Source organism: Patiria miniata, unplaced genomic scaffold (assembly GCF_015706575.1).
Source record: "Patiria miniata isolate m_02_andy unplaced genomic scaffold, ASM1570657v1 HiC_scaffold_29, whole genome shotgun sequence".
Lineage (NCBI taxonomy): Eukaryota > Metazoa > Echinodermata > Asteroidea > Valvatida > Asterinidae > Patiria > Patiria miniata.
Genome location: NW_024037068.1, coordinates 17,149,037 through 17,169,718, shown reverse-complemented (window position 1 = coordinate 17,169,718; position 20,682 = coordinate 17,149,037). Strand labels below are relative to the sequence as shown.

Below are 20,682 nucleotides of genomic sequence, written 5' to 3'. Positions count from 1 at the left end.
GTACAATGTATGCATATAATTAGGCCTATAATTTTGATACTTGCTCATTCCATGACTCATCTCATCACAGTCAACATTGTATACATGTACATACCGCGTAAAAGCATTCTTTCTGATGAATGACTCAGAGTTTCAGCGCTAATCAATCTATTATACATTTAATTTGTGGTTGGAAGGTATATTAAGAACATGATCAGGCCTACGGTACCTGTACATGATACATGCAAATGGGCGTTGCTTCAAAATAGAAGTACCTGTACCGATATAGAGTCGACTACGTTTGTACAAACTCTGTTAATACAAAATTCTGGTTATAACAAACACAAGCCTTAGTCCCAACTGTGCATTTATGTGCACAATGAATGGGATTGATGTTCCTCTTAATACAAAATTCTGATATAACAAACAATTTGGCTAGGTCCGAACGAGTTTGTATTAACGAGACTCGACTGCAGACTGACTGCTATACAAGCGATTCCATTGACTTCAAGTTTACATTGCACATGTGTGATCCACAAGGGCACACATGCACAATGTATACATTTTGTACATATATATGTGCACGCCAATCAAAATGTTTCATTATCATGCACAAATTATAATGAATCAATTTTAAGATGGTTATACATGTACTGGCATGTGAGAAACAAAAATCACTTTTCCTTGAATTTTGATTTCAAACGTACAAAGTATACGAACAAAGTGTATGAAGCATCTGCATATATATGTACAGTCGAATCTCGTTAGTACAAACCCTGTTAACACAAAATTCTGATTATAACAAACATAAAGTCTTAGTACCGACTGTGCATTTATGTGCACAATGAATGGGACAGATGTTCCTCTTAATACAAAATTCTGACATGTAACAAACAATTTGGCTAGGTCCGAACGAGTTTGTATTAACGAGACTCGACTGTACATGTATTTTTGTACAATGTAAAAAAAAGGCAGAAATCAGAAGAGTGAATCAAATTTAACGATGGTTGCGCCAGAGACAAAGACCAATTTTCCTTGAACTTTGCTATCAATAGAAGCCACACAGTGGGCTGAGGTTGGGTTTATCTCAGCAGAATTACACCTGATATCATGATTGGGTAAATTAGCTCAGGCATTAGCTGAGCTCAGCTGATAAGATAAGGGGAGTTTCCACATTGTGGTTGCCAAGTGCAGCAAGCAAGTTACCTGTAGGGTACCTCAGTCATACTATGGTACAATTGTCATTTAAAGAGAAGATACAACATTTGCAAACATCAACAAACGAAATGATCAAATTATCACAAAATACCTTACTGAATTGTTAGGGATTGACAGTCTAAAGCATCCTGTAAAATTGTGGCTCCTGGTGTGCTGACATTTTCAAGAAAACTGTATTTTTCCAACGCTGGTCGTTACGTTTCCCCGTTTTATCTTAAGTGGGGTCGGGGAACCAGACTACAAGAACATGATTGGTTTTCTTGGTTTTTCCAGTATAAACAAGCCTAAAACGTGAAACTAGTCAGTTTACAATAACTGCTATAACATACTAATCCTCCAAATCCATTTATTTCTGAAATGTGTAGCAAAAACAAATGTTGTACATGTATTCCCTTTAACATTCCCTGTTGTACATTCCCTTTAACCCTAACTTTTTGCCCGGATGTTGCCTCAATCCTGCAAAATCCTCTAATTGGCCTCATGGCCTCAATCCTGCAAATTCTTGAAATACAAAATATATGGTCCATGGAGGGGTGACCACTATACTCGAACCCTGCAAAATCCTGCAGCAGCGACTGTCAATAATGTTGAGGCTTGGCCAGTGACATCCTGGAGCAGTACGGAGGATTTCAAGCATAATGCAGGCCTATATTTATGCATGGCTGAGCAAAAGCAATACAAGGTCCGGCCCAAGACCTTGACCAAATGCATCTCACAAAATCAGTGACACGCTTTAGTCGCTTTTGCCAGTCACCTCAATCCTCAAAATTCCTCCACTTTGGCAAAGTGGATTTTGAAGGATTCAGGGCGGTTAGGGTTAATACCCTAAACTCCAATCGAGTACACAATCACTCTCACGGAGGCCCCCTTCAATGGTGAAAGCACTGCGCTAGCTAATGTTCAGATAATCACAGGACAGTTGCTTTGTACCATAGACCTTATGCGTAGTGGCCATCTTAGTTGGCATCTTTTTTTTCTTTTTAATTCAGTAACAATGAATGCACAAAAGGTTCACTCAAAAATATCCCAGCAATTGATACAAAGGCAACTGCCCTCTTTAAAGGGAATGTACAGTGTACATCATTGGCTTTTGCTGTAATTTTCAGAAATGAACTATTTGGGGGGTTAGTATACATGTAATAGATCAAATATTGTTACACTGACATGTTTGAAGCTTTGTGTTAAAAAATGCTGGAAAAACCAAGAAAAACAAAAATGTTCAAGTAGTCTGGCTCCACTAAAGATAAAATGGATTCATTTATAGATGCCGGAAAATTGTAAGGTAAGGGAACCAGTTTAGCTGACCTGCACCCGTTCATGAACATGTAACCAATAAGCAAACAAAATTTGGACTGAAGAAATGGTAAATTTGGAGCAGTAGTTGCTAAATTAGTTAGGTTTTTCCAACGGTGGTCGGCCGACCACTGTTGAAAATGTATACAAAAATACAATTTTCTTGAAAATGACTTCACACCAGGTGCCATAATTTTACAGGATGCTTGAGACTGTCATTTACCAGCATCCTAGCAAGGTATTTCGTAAAAACTTGGTAGTTTTATTTTTCGATGTTTGCAAATGTTGTATATTCCCTTTAAATACTAAGATGGCTGCTAGGCATAAGGTCTATGCCTAGCACAATGCTTTCGCCATTGAAGTGGGCCTCTGTGAACAGTGATATTAGTGTGCTTGGAATAGTCTATAGAATCTGTGAACATCACACTATTTTTGGATTAATTGTCACAGTGTAAACATGCATGCCTACCAAATAACCCCACAAATTACAATATAATCAATGGAAAGGACTTTACACCACATTAAACCAGGAGTTGCAGCAAGGTCATGTGTAGTTTATGTAGCGACGGACTTCTTAACATGTTTTTGCGCTGACTCGGAGATGTACTAATCTCGGTTACCAGCCAAAGTTTCAACTGAGGTACATGTATACATACTGCTTGTGACTGGTTCCCCTCAAACGGTAAATCTATCAATCCACATGCAATTTGGAATAAAAAAAAAGAGTCAAATTTAACATCAACAGGGATGCAATTGCGAATTCACAAAAAGTCTTAAAATTGATGAAATGTCTGAAAGATCTTTCTATATACATACAACATGTACTAATGTCTTTGTCTCAGATTCAAAATGTCTGATTCAGAAAAAAGTCTGAAAAATGTCATGCCTGCATCAAGTCTACAGTTCATAAACAGTTCACTACTCTAATCCTAACAGAACTGAACCCATTAAACCCCAACAGCATGTTTTGTTGGCATCTGTCAGGATGGGTAAGTATCCCCTCAACTGACAGTCTTTTACATTGGGTTGGCACACCTCCAGAAACAAAGTCAGATATACGTGTGTGCAGTTTCCCTTATGGTGTTGGAATTTGCCAGGATGGGTATGGTTCCTAGCAAATCATGCTAGGGAGTTAGGGTTAATAAGCCTCCTCCCTGACAAACAAACCCAGTTTATTTTTTTCTGTGATAATGAAATCACTCACTCAATTCTGAAGTTTAGATGTAGGACATGAGAAATGGCAACAGAAATGTCCTTGGATGGACATTTCCTACCAGAATGAAACCATTCCAAGCTCAGCAGTCCCAACTCCAAACTTGTCAGCCCTCCAGCAAGGCCAAAGATACATACATGTACCACACTTGTACAAGTTCTCAGATCATGGAGTCTGTTTTCTGAGTATAAGTCCAGTTCATCACAACACCATCAAAAACCCAGTCAAAAGAATTTACAAGTCTTTCCACAAGTCATTTGAATAGTTTTTTTTTACTTGACTTGCGAATGGAGGACTTTTGATGGAGTTGTGAGGACTTGTGATGGATTCAACTGCAACAATGTCCCAAGTACGTGATGTACAATCCTTGCCAAAATTTGTTTGACCATAGACCTGTCACCTTGGTATGACCACAAACACAACATGTCTGCTATTATGCCAGAGATCACTGATCCCTCTTTCATCTTGGCTCATTTGGACACTAATCCGACTTGTGTCGCATCAGCCGCGGCGCCCTCAGATCCCTTTGTTTGATTGTTGCCGGACCAATGAGCCGGATGCGTCACCTTCATGTGGTGGAAGGCCGAGCGGATTTCTCTTTTATCACCCACAAATACCAAGCTTGTGACTAAGACCATGTTCTCTTAAGGTAAAATGCAAGAGTAAGGTGTTTTTGTTTGTGCAACTTTTATGACACAGTACATGTACATAGAACAAGGCAACTTTAGATTTCTTTTCATGTACATGTTTGGGTATTTTCACATTAAAAACAAGGTTAACCCTAACTCCCTACTGTCTGTTATTAAGTGACGGACCAAGTCTGCCAAAATCCATCAATCACACTGCTACCAATGCATGCTTTGCTTCAGGTCTCCAGGCCCAAGTCCATCATACTCCATCAATATTTAGTCAAACTAGGCCTGCAGGACCAAGTCCCCCAAAATCCACCAAAATGGGGGATGGATTTTGATGGAGTTGGGGAGGTTCGGCTAAGGCAAATGGGAAAACTTAGACTTTGGGACTTTAGTTCTCGATTTCAAAGGCATCACAACTGACTCATGATGTGAATCTTTGCCAAAAAGAGATTTGGAAGACAAACAAACAAAGAAAGTAAAGTACTTTACCGTGTACACACATGTACAAGTTGTAAGCCTATGGACTCCGTGCACAAGTTCCCCTCAATGGTTACAATTAGGGGAAATTGGGGGAGAACTCTTGGAGGGTCATTTGGATGCATTGCCAATAACTCCTGGCACTCGCACAAGACCCCATAGCTTTGTGCACATTTAGAATGAAATACGTCATGCATACTTCACAACATACGAGCGCCCTCCAGTGTAAGCATGGGGTGTGTCCCATCGACAAATAATAAAAAAACACTACCGGTACTATTCATCTACGGAGTCCATATAGTCAGGTGCAACAAGGAACACTTATCCTTACAGTGCTCAGTGCAACTACTCAATTACTGTTGTAGACTACTCAGTATGCCATGTGACTTCAAGCGAATTGGTCTCTAAGGCCCCCCCAAAAAAGTCTCCGGTTTCTGGTATGGAGCTTGCCCAAAAAGTGGTGCGGCGACGCGGCTTTTTTTTTTTTTTTACCTGATTTTTTTGCTTCAAATGTCGGCTGATGACTGCAAATCGTGCCCGACTAAACTTAGTGCAAATATATGGGAGTTCAGAGAGGCCACATAAAGCTTATTCTCGACCATAACCCAATCTAAAAACACGTTAAAATTGTGCAGCAGCAGGATTCCAGTCAAACCAGTGAGTTTGGCGGTTTTGAGACATCATCTTTCATTGAAAAAAAAACCTTTTTCATTCTGCCGACGCGCATGGCTACGGTGACGCGCGCGCATACCAGAAACTGGAGACTTTTTTTGTGTGGCCTAATAGCCATTGTTCAACAATGTCTCTTCCGCCATTTTTACCATAGGATTTGTAGGGGCAATTGTGGTGAACATTTTCTAGTTGAAATTTCTCGAACAATAAGAATAAAATAGACTGGAAGATGGGACAGTGGTTTGTAGCCGACTGTAGTTAACACTCAGAATATAAAGTTATTTTTCTTTTCCAATGAAAAAAAAAAATGATGAGAAGAGGGAAACCGTGCATACATGTATTGCTACGCAAGTCAATGTTTGTGTAGAAACATCACCCTAAACAACGTACCGGTACGTGTGACCTCGACCACGGCATATTATCTTACACTAAATTAATAGCAAGTTGGAAATGTACCATATGGGAATATGTTCATGTACATAACATTTGTACAGTGTACAGTGACACATCTCATACAAGTTATCATGAATACATACTGTATCAAATGGCTTTCTAACAAAAGTCATAAATCATAACATACCCATTTTGCACGCGAAAGTTTGATCAACCTTTGATAATTTTTCCTTTCATGTCATGGATCTGCTTCAATCATACACGTCAACATATTACTTATTGTGATGATTTTCTGAAAAGTTTTGCCACAAACCAAATGTAAGCGACGCCAAATGCTGCCCGTCTTCTTTGCTCTATCCCTGATCTCCATTTACGACATTACTCCACATTTTCCACAAACAGGTTACAAAAAAATCCACTGGACTTTAATCCCCTCGAAATCTAGCTGTCTGTCACGACCACAAACCATGCGCCCGCAAGTTCATCGCAGAAAATAAGCGGCAACGACCAGCCAGCGGACTGCCAGAACGAGTTTGTTTACCCAAACTCTGTTGATTCTAGCAAAGGCTGGAGACACAAAGGTCAAATATATCCCATCCTGTTTATGAAGTAGCGCACTGTACAAGAAGTAGGTAAAAAAAAAAACAGGCTGGGCTGGTGAATTATTGTCAGGTTTTTCCTCAGATGTTTTATTCGAGCTCTGCTCTGTGCGACAAGCTGGCTCGGGGTCAGTTTGGCGCGGGAAGGCAATTTTCTTCGCCGAGATGTACATGTAGGTCTAGTGAATGATAATCACGACCAAGCGTGCCCGGGATGATATACATGAAACCTGTACCTGTAGTGTAATGAAGTAGCGTGTAGGTTTACCTACTTGTACATTTTTTTTATCGATGGTCATTTGGTTGATTACACGCGGAAAAAGGGAACACGTCCGAAGATTCCCCTTTCCTTCAGAGGAGGAAATTGGAAGAGGACAGAAAATTTGTATGGCTTGTGTTCTAAAAGAGAGGGTGGAAAAATGAAAAATATTCAATTATGTAACCCTCCTACATGTTATCACATTTCAACTGAGCAAATGCGTACATCATTCTACATGTAGCTTTACTGATATATATTTAAATGTCAGGCTCTAAAACATGTACAATTGGGCATGTACCGTATTAATTAACACCAACCTTCCCAAATCCCCCCAAATCCTCTTTACAAAACGGAGGATTTTGTAGGAATGAGGTTTAATGGCACAAATATGCAGCTAGTTTTGGAAGATGCACCATGTCAAGGTCTTAATGTACATCTTACATAGGCCCAAATTACACTTGAAATCCTCCGCACTGCTCCAGGATGTCACTGGCTCTGCCTCAACATTATTGACAGTGATTGCTGGAGGATTTAGCAGGATTGAGGCTGTACTCGTATGCAATTTTTACATGGAGGCAGTTGGAGGATATCGCAGGATTGAGGTTGCATCCTTCTAGCAAAAATGCCTAGGGAGTTAGGGTTAATGTTTGGTCAATATGGCAAAGTATGTAACGATTTATATCATTTTTTTCTTCTTTAAGACTAAGTCCTTGCATGTGAATTTTTTTTCATGTGTCTTGTAAAATTTATAGCACCTGCCAGACTCGACATACAAAATAGGTTGACAAATTGCTGTTAAGTGTGCTATAGTGTACATTTGTACAGGCACATATTTGATGTAAATTTACCTGTGCTTTTGGCGACAGCAGGAGACATACATGTACATTGTACGTACACCTTAACAATAACAGTGATTCTTTGTTGTAAAAATAAGCATCACAGAATTGACTCTCACAAGTTTCTTCTTTTGTTTGTTGTCTGCACAGTAGACAAGTCGAGTATGATTTTTTCCAACAAAAAAACTCTTCTGCATTCTTTTTTTTCTGACTGGAGTTTGAATCGTACTAGATGATGTTCTTTTGTTTTCGTTTAACTTCAAGGAAAGGAGTAAGAACATTTGCCAACAAGAGAAACTGTTTTCACTTTGTCTTTTCTGATGGAGCCTTGAGGATGTCCTTGTGAAGTTGTGTGTGTAAACCAGACATCCTCTCAATAATTAGACTGTCTGAGTTGGGGGAGGCTGGACCGGAACAAAAATCAATAGATGACTGAAGCTATTATACCTTGTGCAAATTACACAGGAACGCTTGTCAATATTTGTACACGGATTACTTACATGTATTGGATCATGGGTTAAGGAACAAAAGTATGATATGAAAAGGGAACATGCGTCATGAAATGGGAACTGTGCTAGTACATTTGTACAATGTACACAACATATTTTTTAACGGATTCTGCGCTTTCAGCTGGCCATGTACATACTGTACAAGTTTAGACTGTAATGTCAAACTTGTTTTATACACAATTTCGCATGGGCAATTTTATAAAACAAGTTTGACATTGTCACAGGGAAAAAGCAAACCACTCCTGCACAACGATCGTTCGAAATGTACAATGCACAATCATAGACCTGTGGGATAAAAATTGGAAAATGCGAAAATGACCACCCTGGTAACCTTGGCAACTGGTGGCAAGTTTTCCATACAAATACAGTCAAACACCTTTATAACAAGGTCCTTGGGATTTTACAAATTACCTTGTTATAACAGGTACCTTGTATTAACCCTAACCCACCTCACTCCTCCAAAATCCTCATGGCGGTTTTGGAGGATTCTAGAGGATTGAGGATGAATGGTGATTGAATCAAATGAGGATTCTGGAGGATTGAGGATGAATGGCGATTGAAGCACATGAGGATTTTGGAGGATTGAGGATGAATGGTGAATGAGGCACAATAGGATTTTGGAGGATTGAGGATGAATGCATTTTGAGGCAGGACTGTCTGATGATTTTGAAGGATTTGGCGTTGGTTATCCTTCATTTAAACACGAGTGCAAAGTTTTGGGATGAGGAGGATTTTGGAGGATTGAGGATGAATGCATTTTGAGGCAGGACTGTCTGACAATTTTGAAAAATTTAGGCAGAGTTGAAAAATTTTGGAGGATTTTGGAGGATTGAGGATGGTTGTAAGCAACAAGGGCCTAGGTGGTTAGGGTTAACAGTAAGGGGAAACAAAGGAAAACAAAGAAATAGAAAGACTTGGGACCTAAAATTTTGCTTGTTATTTATAGCAGGACCGTGTATAATTTACAGTGCTCTTCTTATCAGGGTTCGACTGTACTGTGTGGCGAGGCTCTTTTTTAGTTTTTTTTCACCCACAAATGACAGGCTACTTATGATTCATCGCCTGCAAAGAGATAAATTGCCTCAGTCGCCTATCAAACATTTACGCACTGCACTGCTGTAATTAAAAAGCACTTTGAAATGGACTTTCGATGCGCACATTATGCGCATCATGGATAGTAGTCTGTCCATGCTGCAGTGAGCAACAAACACAGTACATAGTTTAATTACATTTACAATTTGTACATAACTTGCTGTCTGGAAACAAGTGCTTGTACATACACATATATGCATGTAATTAATTTACATAAAGATGAGTAATTAGTTTGTATCATGAAAACATGGTAGGCCTACATACTTGTTAGTATCTTTACATTTTTAACTAATATGGTAACAATTCTACATAAAGATAAGGTGTACATGTACATCAGGGATCCAAATATTTTGCCTGTGAACAACTACTGTACCGGTATCAGCATACTGTACAGTGTACTTGGACAATTAAAACATACCATAGACCAAGGAAACAGACGTGCAAACAACAGGCTACAGAACACTGTGAAATATTTGGTCTCCAACAGACTCCAAATTTGAATACTGTACTGGTTTACAACTAGAATGAAGAACACGCAACAGTGAACACTGAGCTAAAAAAAATGACTCATACCAGTACAAACTGTACATTTTCTCTTCTGCATAATAATAGCTCGTTAACCTTAGCCTGCAGGTGAGAACAGCCATGGTTAGCGGTATTGTGGTGAAATGTTGCATCAGAAGAGTGCCAAAAATTATAATGTGGGAATATTATGACAATTTTTGAAAGCAGACAGCAGCACTTGGCTGCATGCATCCAAATTACTTGTCACAAGGCTAACGCTTGCCCCTATTATCTACACGTAGATCTATTTCGACCATAACAACCACATTGGAACATACCGGTAGGCATAGCCAATGATCTGGAGGGTTTTTGGACATGGCCATAACCCCTGTAATACTGTACATTGTATTACAATGTATATTCACTGTTAGAATCAATAATACCACAGAGTGCTCCACTGGTTTCAGGTACTACAGTGACTGCATGGTTATTTCAGGCTGTCTACCGTATTAAGGCTGCTTTTGGGTATTACAATACAGCAGCTTCTGGGTGCTAATTGTATGCTCACTAATGAGTTTTAACCATTAAATAGGGCATTGATGATTATGTTACAATAATCCAAAACCCATGAGACATTGAGTATCAGGTTGGTGCAGGTATTTTCCCCAGACTAGGAGAGAACGCCCATTTGGCAAGACTGCCCCTAGCCCTAGAGTAACACCCCTGTTAATGAGGTCAGGCCATGCGGAAAATTTCAAATTATGAGCTGGATTACACTTTCTCTATTGGATTACACTCAAGAGAATACTAGGCTGTGGGGGCTGCTGCAAAATGTACCCATGATGGTCTCCAAGTGTTGTCAGGACAAACATGTACACAATGTCACAGGGACCTGCACTGGTACATGTGAGCATATGCAGAAGACGAGAGACATGGTAAAGTGCATACATGTACATACATGTACATGTGCATGTGCCAACTCCATAAGCGGTTAATCGAATAATTGTCTTCAAACACTCTGGAATATTTAACAACAGGTCTCGTCAAGGTCTTGATCCGAGACCCTTGTCCGAGACCGAGACATTTGGAGTCGAGACCGAGACCACAACATTCTGAGACCTCAAAATCGTCGAGACCTTAAAAAAATGGTCTCGAGACCAGTCTCGAGACCAAGACTTTGGTCGAGATCTCCAACACTGTGTGCCATCATACGGTAGCTTGATGCTTACTGCTTTGATTTGTATGGATCAACATGTACAACTACAATGCACAGAACAGCATGTGAAATTCATAAGGCACGATGACCTGGCACACTAAAAATCCCTCACGTCCTAGCCATTACTTTGGGAGAACTACAGAATAGTCAATACATGTACATGTACTACAAAAATTATGTATGCAAGCACCAAATACAAAAAAATACTATGAGTGCTGTGCCCACTTACATATGCTGAAGTACTGCATACTACAGTTAAAGGGAATATACAACATTTGTAATCATCGAAAAATAAAACTACCAAGATTTTGCGAAATACCTTAATAGGATGTTGGTAAATGACAGTCTAAAGCATCCTGTAAAATTATGGCACCTGGTATACTGTCATTTTCAAGAAAAGTGGTATTTTTGTATCAATTTCCAACGCTGATCGGCCGATCAGCGTTGGAAACAACTGGCTTTTTTTCAAATACTGGCCCCAATTGAAAATTGCACTTGTTTGCAATCGATTACAAACCTATGAACGGGTACGAGCCAGCTAGACTGGTTCCCTGACCTTACAATTCCCCAATGTATGTAAACTGCTCTGTTTCTTCTTATATGGAGTCAGGGAACCAGACTACAGGAAAATGATCGTTTTTCTTGGTTTTTATAGCATTTTCGAACCCAAAACCTCCAAAAAGTCAGTGCAACTATATTTGCTTTATATTTCCAACCCCCCAATTCCATCCATTTCTGAAAATTACAGCAAAAGCAAATGATGTATATTCCCTTTAAATACCAGGGCCCAATTTCATAGCACTGCTTAACAGTAAGCAGAAAAGTTGTGCTTACTATAGCAGAAAATCATGCTGCTGCTCAAGCACTATTTCATGCCGTGAATGTGCCTACAGTTGGGCGTGCATGGAGATTTCTATTGTTACCGGTACGTCACTGATTTAAGCAACGTTTTCTTCTGAGGTTAAGCCTGCTTTTACTGTGCTTACTGCTTAACGGTCCCTATGAAATAGATGGAGGCTCGGTTAGCTCAAAGTCGGCTGTTAAGCAGCGCTATGAAATTGGGCCCAGTAGTATTAGGTGAGGTAAGGGACGAGCCCAACCCGAGTAATTTTTTCCCAACTTTCATTCGGGAGTTGCACTTAAAACATAAATATAGAGAGTACATGTGTACATTTAATGTGCGTACATTGTTTCACCTCATTTCATACAGTGTGCATTACATTACATGTACATCGGCAAATGAAATTTGATGTCCATCACATTTCTGATGAATTATCAAATTCCTTTATTGAGTGCTTTCATTTGTAATTTCAGAGGGTAAATAAATGCATAATCGTCAACTGGAGACACGCATACCAGTGCAATGTCAAGGAGATGCCATATGCTCTCTTCACTGTTAATCATTAACCTAATGTCAACACTGAATTCTAGCAAAGAATACGGGTGGATGACATCATAAAGCTAGCGGGACTGGAATGGCGGACAGCGTAATGCATAATAGGATCATGATACCATGCACTACATGTACATGTACTTTAAATACATGTAAGTGCAGTCCTTTCTAATGCTGTGCATTGTCAAATGGTTTAGGGCTTAATTCCCCTCTAGAAACTTTCACATCATGCCTGTTAAGTCACTGTCCACACAAGTGTAGCATGAGAAACAATAAAACCACACAAAAATAACAATGGTGACTGCTTTTGTCATCTTCTCCAGACATTTTTTTGAATGTATTCTTTTTCCACATGTATTTTGAAAAATACTACCAGGTATGTAGGGGATGATCCATCAGATCGAATATTCGAGGATCTACACAGAAATTTTCTTTCAACTTTTTTTTTAAATTTCTTTTTTCTTGCACTTGATTTTAAAAACCATCCGACATCCTTCAAAAAAAAAATACACCTGAAGGTTTTGGAGTCCTGATTTATTTTTTCAGAATAAATCAAATGTTGGGTTGATTTGTAGCCTTGAGTTGTAGGGATCAAAGAGCGCTCCTCACAAACTTTCTGGAGAGTTGGGATTTTTTTTAATAAGTGGAATTTTGAAAAGAGTTTTGACTTGTTGACATTGTAATTAATTAACCTGATTAACTCCTTATCAATCCTAATCATCTTCAAATAACCCAAAGTTTTGGATAATCACACTTCGGTTACAAAAACGTCACAGAATAGCATGATTTGAACAGCTAAATGAACTCACACCAACATACTTTCACGATTTCAATTTGACTTTTCCATAATCCGTGACTGAGACATTGTGGTGCCAAACCAGGACGATTCGGCTCCCCCCATTTCTTTGTTTATCTGTCTGTCAGCCTAGGCCACACATGTCGTACATTTTTATAGTCTGGGCGTGCTGTGGATGATGAGTGATTGCCATGTTTGGAACAAAATTTTGTTTCCAACTGATTCAATCCAGTAATTCTTAAGTTATTATTTGAGCAATATGGACTCTTTGGGATTGAATTGCCACGGTTATTTAACCCTAACCCCCTAGGCCTTTTTGCTAGGAACCATCCTCAATCCTCCAAAATTTGACAACAGCGCCTAAATTCTTCAAAATTTTCAGACAGTCCTGCCTCAAAATGCATTCATCCTCAATCCTCCAAAATCCTCCTCATCCAAAAATGTTGCACTTACATGTATGTTCAAATGAAGGGTACCCAGCCCCTCAATCCTTCAAAATCGTCAGACAGTCCTGCCTCAAAATACCATTCAGCCTCAATCCTCCAAAATCCTTTTCTGAAAAATACCATTCAGCCTCAATCCTCCAAAATCCTTATAAAAAATACCATTCAGCCTCAATCCTCCAAAATCCTCCAAAAACCACAAGGAGGATTTTGGAGGATTGAGGAGGGTTAGGGTTTAAGTTGACGTTTTCCATTGGACTCAGAGGGGTTTACATGCATGTATGCAAGTCTAAGAAAAACAATTCTTTTTAAGTGACAAACCAAGGGGGAGGACGGGGAGGGAGGGTTTACCCTCCTCAATCCTCCAGTCTTTTTTTTTTTTTTAGGTTTTGGGTGGATTTTGGAGGATTGAGAAAATGGTCACCCCTCCACTGAACAAATTCAAGAAATATCAGATGATTTTGTAGGATTGAGGCTGAATCAAATTTGTGGTGGCAATTGGAGGATTTTGCAGGATTGAGGATGGTCCCTAGCCTAAAGGGGGTTAGGGTTCATGGGCAATTTGAGCTTGATCCCTGTTGGAAAATAAACATGAATTCAAGCAGAAAGACTTGAGACAAGTTGGACATATCAAACCATTTACCACATTTGTACAAACAGGAATGGATACATAATCAGGCAAACTTTGTACTTTGAGTTTGAGTTAACTTTAAGTGCATGGTTATGAAATATGACAACTCAAAACTGACTGCTCTAAATATGTACCGGTCGGTAGTTCACTTTTGGCCAAGCAATTTATCAGTCTGATTTCACCCTCAATGGGATGGTCTTCTGTACAAAGTTTGGACTAGAAAACTCATGATCAATATATATGTCCAAAATCTGCCAAAAATATGGTGTTGCGGCTTGCCCTTGATCTCCAAATTTCACACTTGCAGCCCTCATCTGGGAAGTAACAGAAAAAAATTCCAAGCTTGACAAGACTTCACATGGTTTTTTTCTTCAGTTTCCAATGATATAAGTGTGAAGTGAGAAATGAGGAACTCATCTGCTCCAAGAAAAAATTGCATGTCTGGGCCCTGTATGAAACAGCATACCACAATCAAGCTAAAGGATCAGTAGGTAGATTGTATTTGGTTTGGGCTTTTTAAAGCAAAGTGTGGGGGAAATACCAAATGAAATGCTCAAAAGAGGTCACTAAAATTACTAGGTTACAAAACTCCACTAAATAACAGGCTGGTGCAGGTATTTTACCTAGTCGTCCACACTCTGCATACATTTGTATATAAAAAAGTACTGTACATTGTACGTAGTCAGTACAAGTCCATTGTACGTAAAACATGTGTATCCAATGAAATGTTGGCTGGTTGAACCCCACACAATGAGCACCCTACAGACTTGAACTTTCAGTCTAGAAAGTTTTAATCATTGTTTACTTAAACCTTTGTATCAATTCCTTTGCACCTCGCTTTTTTCCCACCTTTGCTTTGTCACTAACTGTGGGAACTCTGGTCGAGCCTGTAGATCTACTGAAAAAGCCATTGTCAATTCGCCATTGTGAAGTCTGTAATCATAGTGAAAATTCAGCCAAGCACGTTATAGGTTCTGTCAATGACAGACCTCATATTTTTTTTTCCTTCAGCGTATGATCTGGGACGGTCCATTGTGCAAGCATGATCCCAGTAAACTGAATAGGGCTGTGAATTTGAACTGGGTACCCGAACACCCGACTGTGGATGTTGTCAGGTAGGCCTACATGTACAGGTTCCAGATTATGGGATCGGGTACCCGTAACCAACTTTACATATACTTAGTAATTTCTCAGACAATGAAAAAAAAAAGTTTTGAATGTAATTTTGAGGGTATTTTCAAAATGAAAACCAGGCTACATGGGAAAACAAAACATTTTAGGTTTATGATGCTCGCAAAAATTGCAGTTTACACCGTAGGCCTATAGCCTAAAGCTCACTGTACACAATTGTGTCTTGTCGCATTGACGCACTGATATGTGGTACAAGTGGTACATGTATATCGTGCGAACCTCTATGAACAATCTGAACACCAACTTCTGAGATGTGCATTTTGGGGTTGGGTTTCTTTAAAGGGAAAATACAACATTTGCAAACATCGAAAAATATGAAATACCTCACTAGGATGTTGGTAAATGACAGTCTAAAGCATCCTGTAAAATTATGGCACCTGGTGTGAAGTCATTTTTAAGAAAATTATATTTTTGTATAAATTTCCAACAGTGGTTGACCAACCACCGTTGGAAAAACCTCACTATTTTTCAACTACTGCTCTAAATTCACCATTTTTTTCAGTCCAAATTGTATTTGCGATTGGGTACATGTTCATGAACCGGTGCAGGCCAGCTACATTGTAGACTGGTTCCCTTACCTTACAAATTTCCGGCATCTATAAATTGATCCATTTTATCTTTAGTGGAGTCAGACTACTAGACTAACTAACCAGACTACTCCACCATTTGTGTTTTTCTTGGTTTTCCAGCATTTTCGATCACAAAACTTTAAACATGTCAGTGTAACAATATTTGATCTATCATAGTAACCGCTCAAATAGTTCATTTCTGAAAATTACAGCAAAACCCAATGATGTACACATTCCCTTTAACCAGGCATGCAACAGGGGATTAAAAAAAAACGAGAAAACTCCAAACCCCAGAAATTTAAGTTGCATGCCTGTTTAATGGGTACCCGGGAACATGTGTTTTTATTCCATCGGGTAGCGGTTCCGTACAACCTGTAAACACACGTACATGTACACTCCTAGTCTTTTGTGCAAGCATGATACTGGAACATGGAACACTGCAAACTGTGACCAGAGGCAGTTGGGTGCTGACATTTGGGGAAGATGGATGCACAGTGGGAATTCATGTGGACAGACGGTACAATGGAGATGTCAAAATAATTCAGTAGTTCAACGGTTGAATCCATGTTAGTCAATGCCCGTTTGTAATCGCATTTTGAAAGAATGTTGCATCCTGGCCCCACTTTTTTCATCATATAGGCCTATTATCTCAATGGTTAGTCATTGCAAATATGTTGAAAAGACATCAATCTAGGATTGAGAAACATTTCAAATTTTGTTACAAAATACTTTGAAAATGCACTCGACTCTCCATATAGCCTTTGTACACAGCCAAAGAAGTGGCGTCTCAAAACTACATTTTAAGAATGTATCAAAGTTTAAGAATAAATAAAATGTTCTTGTATGTTTTCCTCAAAAGGCCTTTCCATTTTTGATATACAAATTGTGCATGAACAGTGTATCTCTGTTAAATTTTTTAAACAAATGGCATCAAAAGGGTTTCAATTACTGTTGAATACCGTGCAACGTGACCATCCGATTGATAATTGTGAGTCGTTCTTGCAAAATGAGGCAGAACTGGGCAGAAATAAAAATTAGCGTTTGTATGTGTAAATGGGGGACACATCTGTGAATACAATTTACACACCTTCCAACTGAGAACAGTTGCCCAATCGAGGACTGTCCTCGATTGGAAATGGGGCAAAAATAGTTTCCAGACCAAAGTCACGTGATTTCGTGTAGTTTTGGCGAGAAAAGAGTCCAGTCCTCGTTTTTGCGAGGTTTTTCATGCGGGGTGTTATGCTGTGTGAAATCAGCCGCCCAATGGAAAGTATGCTTGGCCAATCAGGGGCGTCCTTCTTTTGGTGGGAAAATCCATGTCACGTGATAAATATTTTAGCGCCCAACTGAGGATCAACGTGCGGCCTGAACGCATGCCGAGCACGCAGCGCTTAAGGAGGGCCGGGTCGACATTGTCCGACGTGAATTTTTTTTTTCAGTTAGTTGCGGTCGGAACGGTTAGGAAAGAGACAAATTCTCCTTACAATACTGTTTGTTGCACATCAATGGGACATTCCATTGACAAGTTATAATGGCTGTTTAAGGTTCCACTGATCAACATGTCAAAAAAAGCAAAATACTGAGAAAAGTCGTAAAAAATGAAAATGCCAATTTTTTCCCTTAGAAACACAACTTATTCCATCAATTTTATTGTATTTCTCAGTCTCATGGGGTTTGTGCACAGTACAGGGTGACAAGGTATGGAAATCTTTCCAACTTGCAGAATTTTCCATGTACAGGTAAATTGTGGAGGAATTCCTCCACGATATCACATCCACGGATCACAGACCGCCCAGCAGGATGAAATTCCCAAGAGCTGATTTCTGTCACCATCCTGACACATCAAGCTATCCCTCTGTGATCAAACCCACATTATTCCCTGACCCTCTGTCATGTCTAGTCTAGGGGTAGAGGCCTGGGTTCACTAGCTATGCTGCAGGAGTCAGAATACATGCAGTGTTCAGCATGGCACCCCATGGCCATAAAATGGACTCTCTCTGTCAACCGCTCAACACACACACACGCACAAACATGACAAAATGTCAACCTTTTCACCAAATTTAACTCTCCAATATGCAGCCTTCCCACCCCAAAATCTTCACTGAATTTTCACAAATTACTCACTACATCACAAGGAACAATAATTGATTAAAATAACTTGAGAAATATACTCACATGGGAGGGAAAATCGGGGTAAGAACATCCACAAGATGGCAAAAATTATCCAACGAGTCAAGTAGAATGCATAAAACTGAATTGGCTTTTTTTTTTTTTTTTTTGGCTGAGTGCTAGAAAGCTAAGCATCCATGCACAAAGGATTTGACTGGGCTGTACCATTCAGACTCTCTAACAGGGGGGTGTGAAGGGCTCTCCCAACAAAAGCCAGAGGGGCTTGGATCAATATTGTGGGTTTTGGGCCTCATTTGCATGACAATTAGGGCAAGCACTCACACTGGCCTAGCTGCCTTGGCAAAACATTCCTGTGACAGAGGGATTTGAAGTGGGGCTTTTGTGCTTGTGGGGTCAGAAAGTTATGGGAGACAGTGCAAGGTAATAAGAAAATAATTGCTCATGACACAATAGATTGGAATCACCCTTCCACAGGTGCATGCTCCTGCAGGCAATTTATGGGAGGCCGACAATTGATTGTACATTTTGAGGACATTATTTTCGGACAATTTGGAACCAAAAATTTGTTTGGGAAGAAATGTGAAAATGACTTTGTGAAATGACATTATAAGGGATATTTCAGATTTTTTGGTACCAGTAGAATATATTGGGAAAACTTTGCCCGGTCACCAAAAAAAATCTAAGGACATATTCCCTGGGGAAAACAATTATCCTTTTTCTTCTGTAGGCCTACATGTATATATGTCAACAATAGTTCTGAAAGTGAAACTCTGCAAACTAAACTCTACAACATTTGATGATTTTTTTACTGACCTTTTCAGAAGACGGCTTCAACCCTGATTTTGAGAGACATCCCAGAAACTCACTTACTATCAATCACATCTGAAATAAAAGAAACAGAAAATTTAACTTAAAGGGAATATACAACATTTGCAAACATCTAAAAATAAAACTACCAAGTTTTTGCGAAATACCTTAATAGGATGTTGGTAAATGACAGTATAAAGCATCCTGTAAAATTATGGCACCTGGTATACTGTCATTTTCAAGAAAAGTGGTATTTTTGTATCAATTTCCAACGCTGATCGGCCGATCAGCGTTGGAAACAACTGGCTTTTTTTTCAAATACTGGACCCAATTGACCATTGCACTTGTTTGCAATCAATTACAAACCTATGAACGGGTAAGAGCCAGCTAGACTGGTTCCCTGACCTTACAATTCCCCAATGTATGTAAACTACTCTGTTTCTTCTTTTATGGAGTCAGGGAACCAGACTACAGGAAAATGATCGTTTTTCTTGGTTTTTATAGCATTTTCGAACCCAAAACCTCCAAAAAGTCAGTGTAACTATATTTGCTTTATATTTCCAACCCCCCAATTCCATCCATTTCTGAAAATTACAGCAAATGATGTATATTCCCTTTAACAAAGTACCGGTACTGTGTATGTATAACGACAGTTTTGCAGATACGAGTGGGCGAATGTGTACAGGACCTTCTCCTAGTGTAAGAGAAAAAAATTCAAATTTTAATTTATTTAACTTAACCAGTTGGCATGTCAATCATAGATAGAGGGCAGGGTCTTGAATTTTTGAGGACATTTTGGGGTAAAATGACTATGAAGATGACAAAACGCAACACGAATGGCAATCACAGCGCGGCTGCCCACCCCGTGAAAGCGCAAAACCACACTGATTCGCATGGCACCAACCGTAAAATGCGCAAAAAATGTCGTATTTTCTACTGCAAGAAACTGTTCAAAATTACAACAATTGGTATCATTAGAATTAAGAAAACTCTACTTCAGGTTGAAAAAGTCATTTTGGAATGATAAAAAACCATCCTTTACTCTTAATTTGACCAATACTAAAGCGGGGCCCGTGTACACTATCCTGGATTTGTGTACATCACAAGTCAATCACAAGTCAATTAATCACAAGTCAATCGCAAACTCCAGCCCCCAAATCAAATTATTTAATGAACCGTGACAAATTAAGGCATTCCTTTGTACCATCACAATCAATTCCCAAGCTACCTGGGACTGGAGTTGGGAATGGATTGTGACAGGACTTGTGATGGACTCAACGTATACAACCACAATAATCATAAGAAATTAAAGGGAATGTACATCATTGGCTTTTGCTGTAATTTTCAGAAATGAACTATTTGAAGGGTTAGTGTAATAGATCAAATATTGTTACACTGACATGTTTGAAGTTTTGTGTTCGAAAATGCTGGAAAAACCAAGAAAAACAAAAATGTTCAGTCAAGTAGTCTGGTTCCTTGACTCCACTAAAGATAAAATGGATCAATATATAGATGCCGGAAAATTGTAAGGTAAGGGAACCAGTCTAGCTGGCCTGCACCCGTTCATGAACATGTAACCAATAGCAAACAAAATTTGGACTGAAAAAAAGTGTAAAGTTGGAGCAGTAGTTGAAAAATAGTTAGGTTTTCCAACGGTGGTCGGCTGACCACCGCTGGAAATGTATACAAAAATACCATTTTCTTGAAAAGGACTTCACACCAGGTGCCATAATTTTACAGGATGCTTCAGACTGTCATTTACCAACATCCTAGTAAGGTATTTCGTAAAAACTTGGTAGTTTTATTTTTCGATGTTTGCAAATGTTG

General features: G+C 39.2%; 1 protein-coding gene across 2 annotated transcripts in view; it reads right to left on the bottom strand.

Annotated features, from left to right (window-relative positions):
• Window positions 1–18,930, bottom strand: part of LOC119736241 (vang-like protein 2-B) — a 30,432-nt gene extending 11,502 nt beyond the window's left edge. Inside the window, exon 1 of one of the 2 annotated variants that reach the window (XM_038210280.1) lies at window positions 18,862–18,930. The gene's annotated coding sequence lies outside the window, so the exon portion shown is untranslated. Of the gene's footprint in view, window positions 1–18,093; window positions 18,249–18,861 lie in introns of those variants that run through there. The other variant, XM_038210279.1, reaches the window with a different exon arrangement.
• Window positions 18,931–20,682: the final 1,752 nt, after the last annotated feature.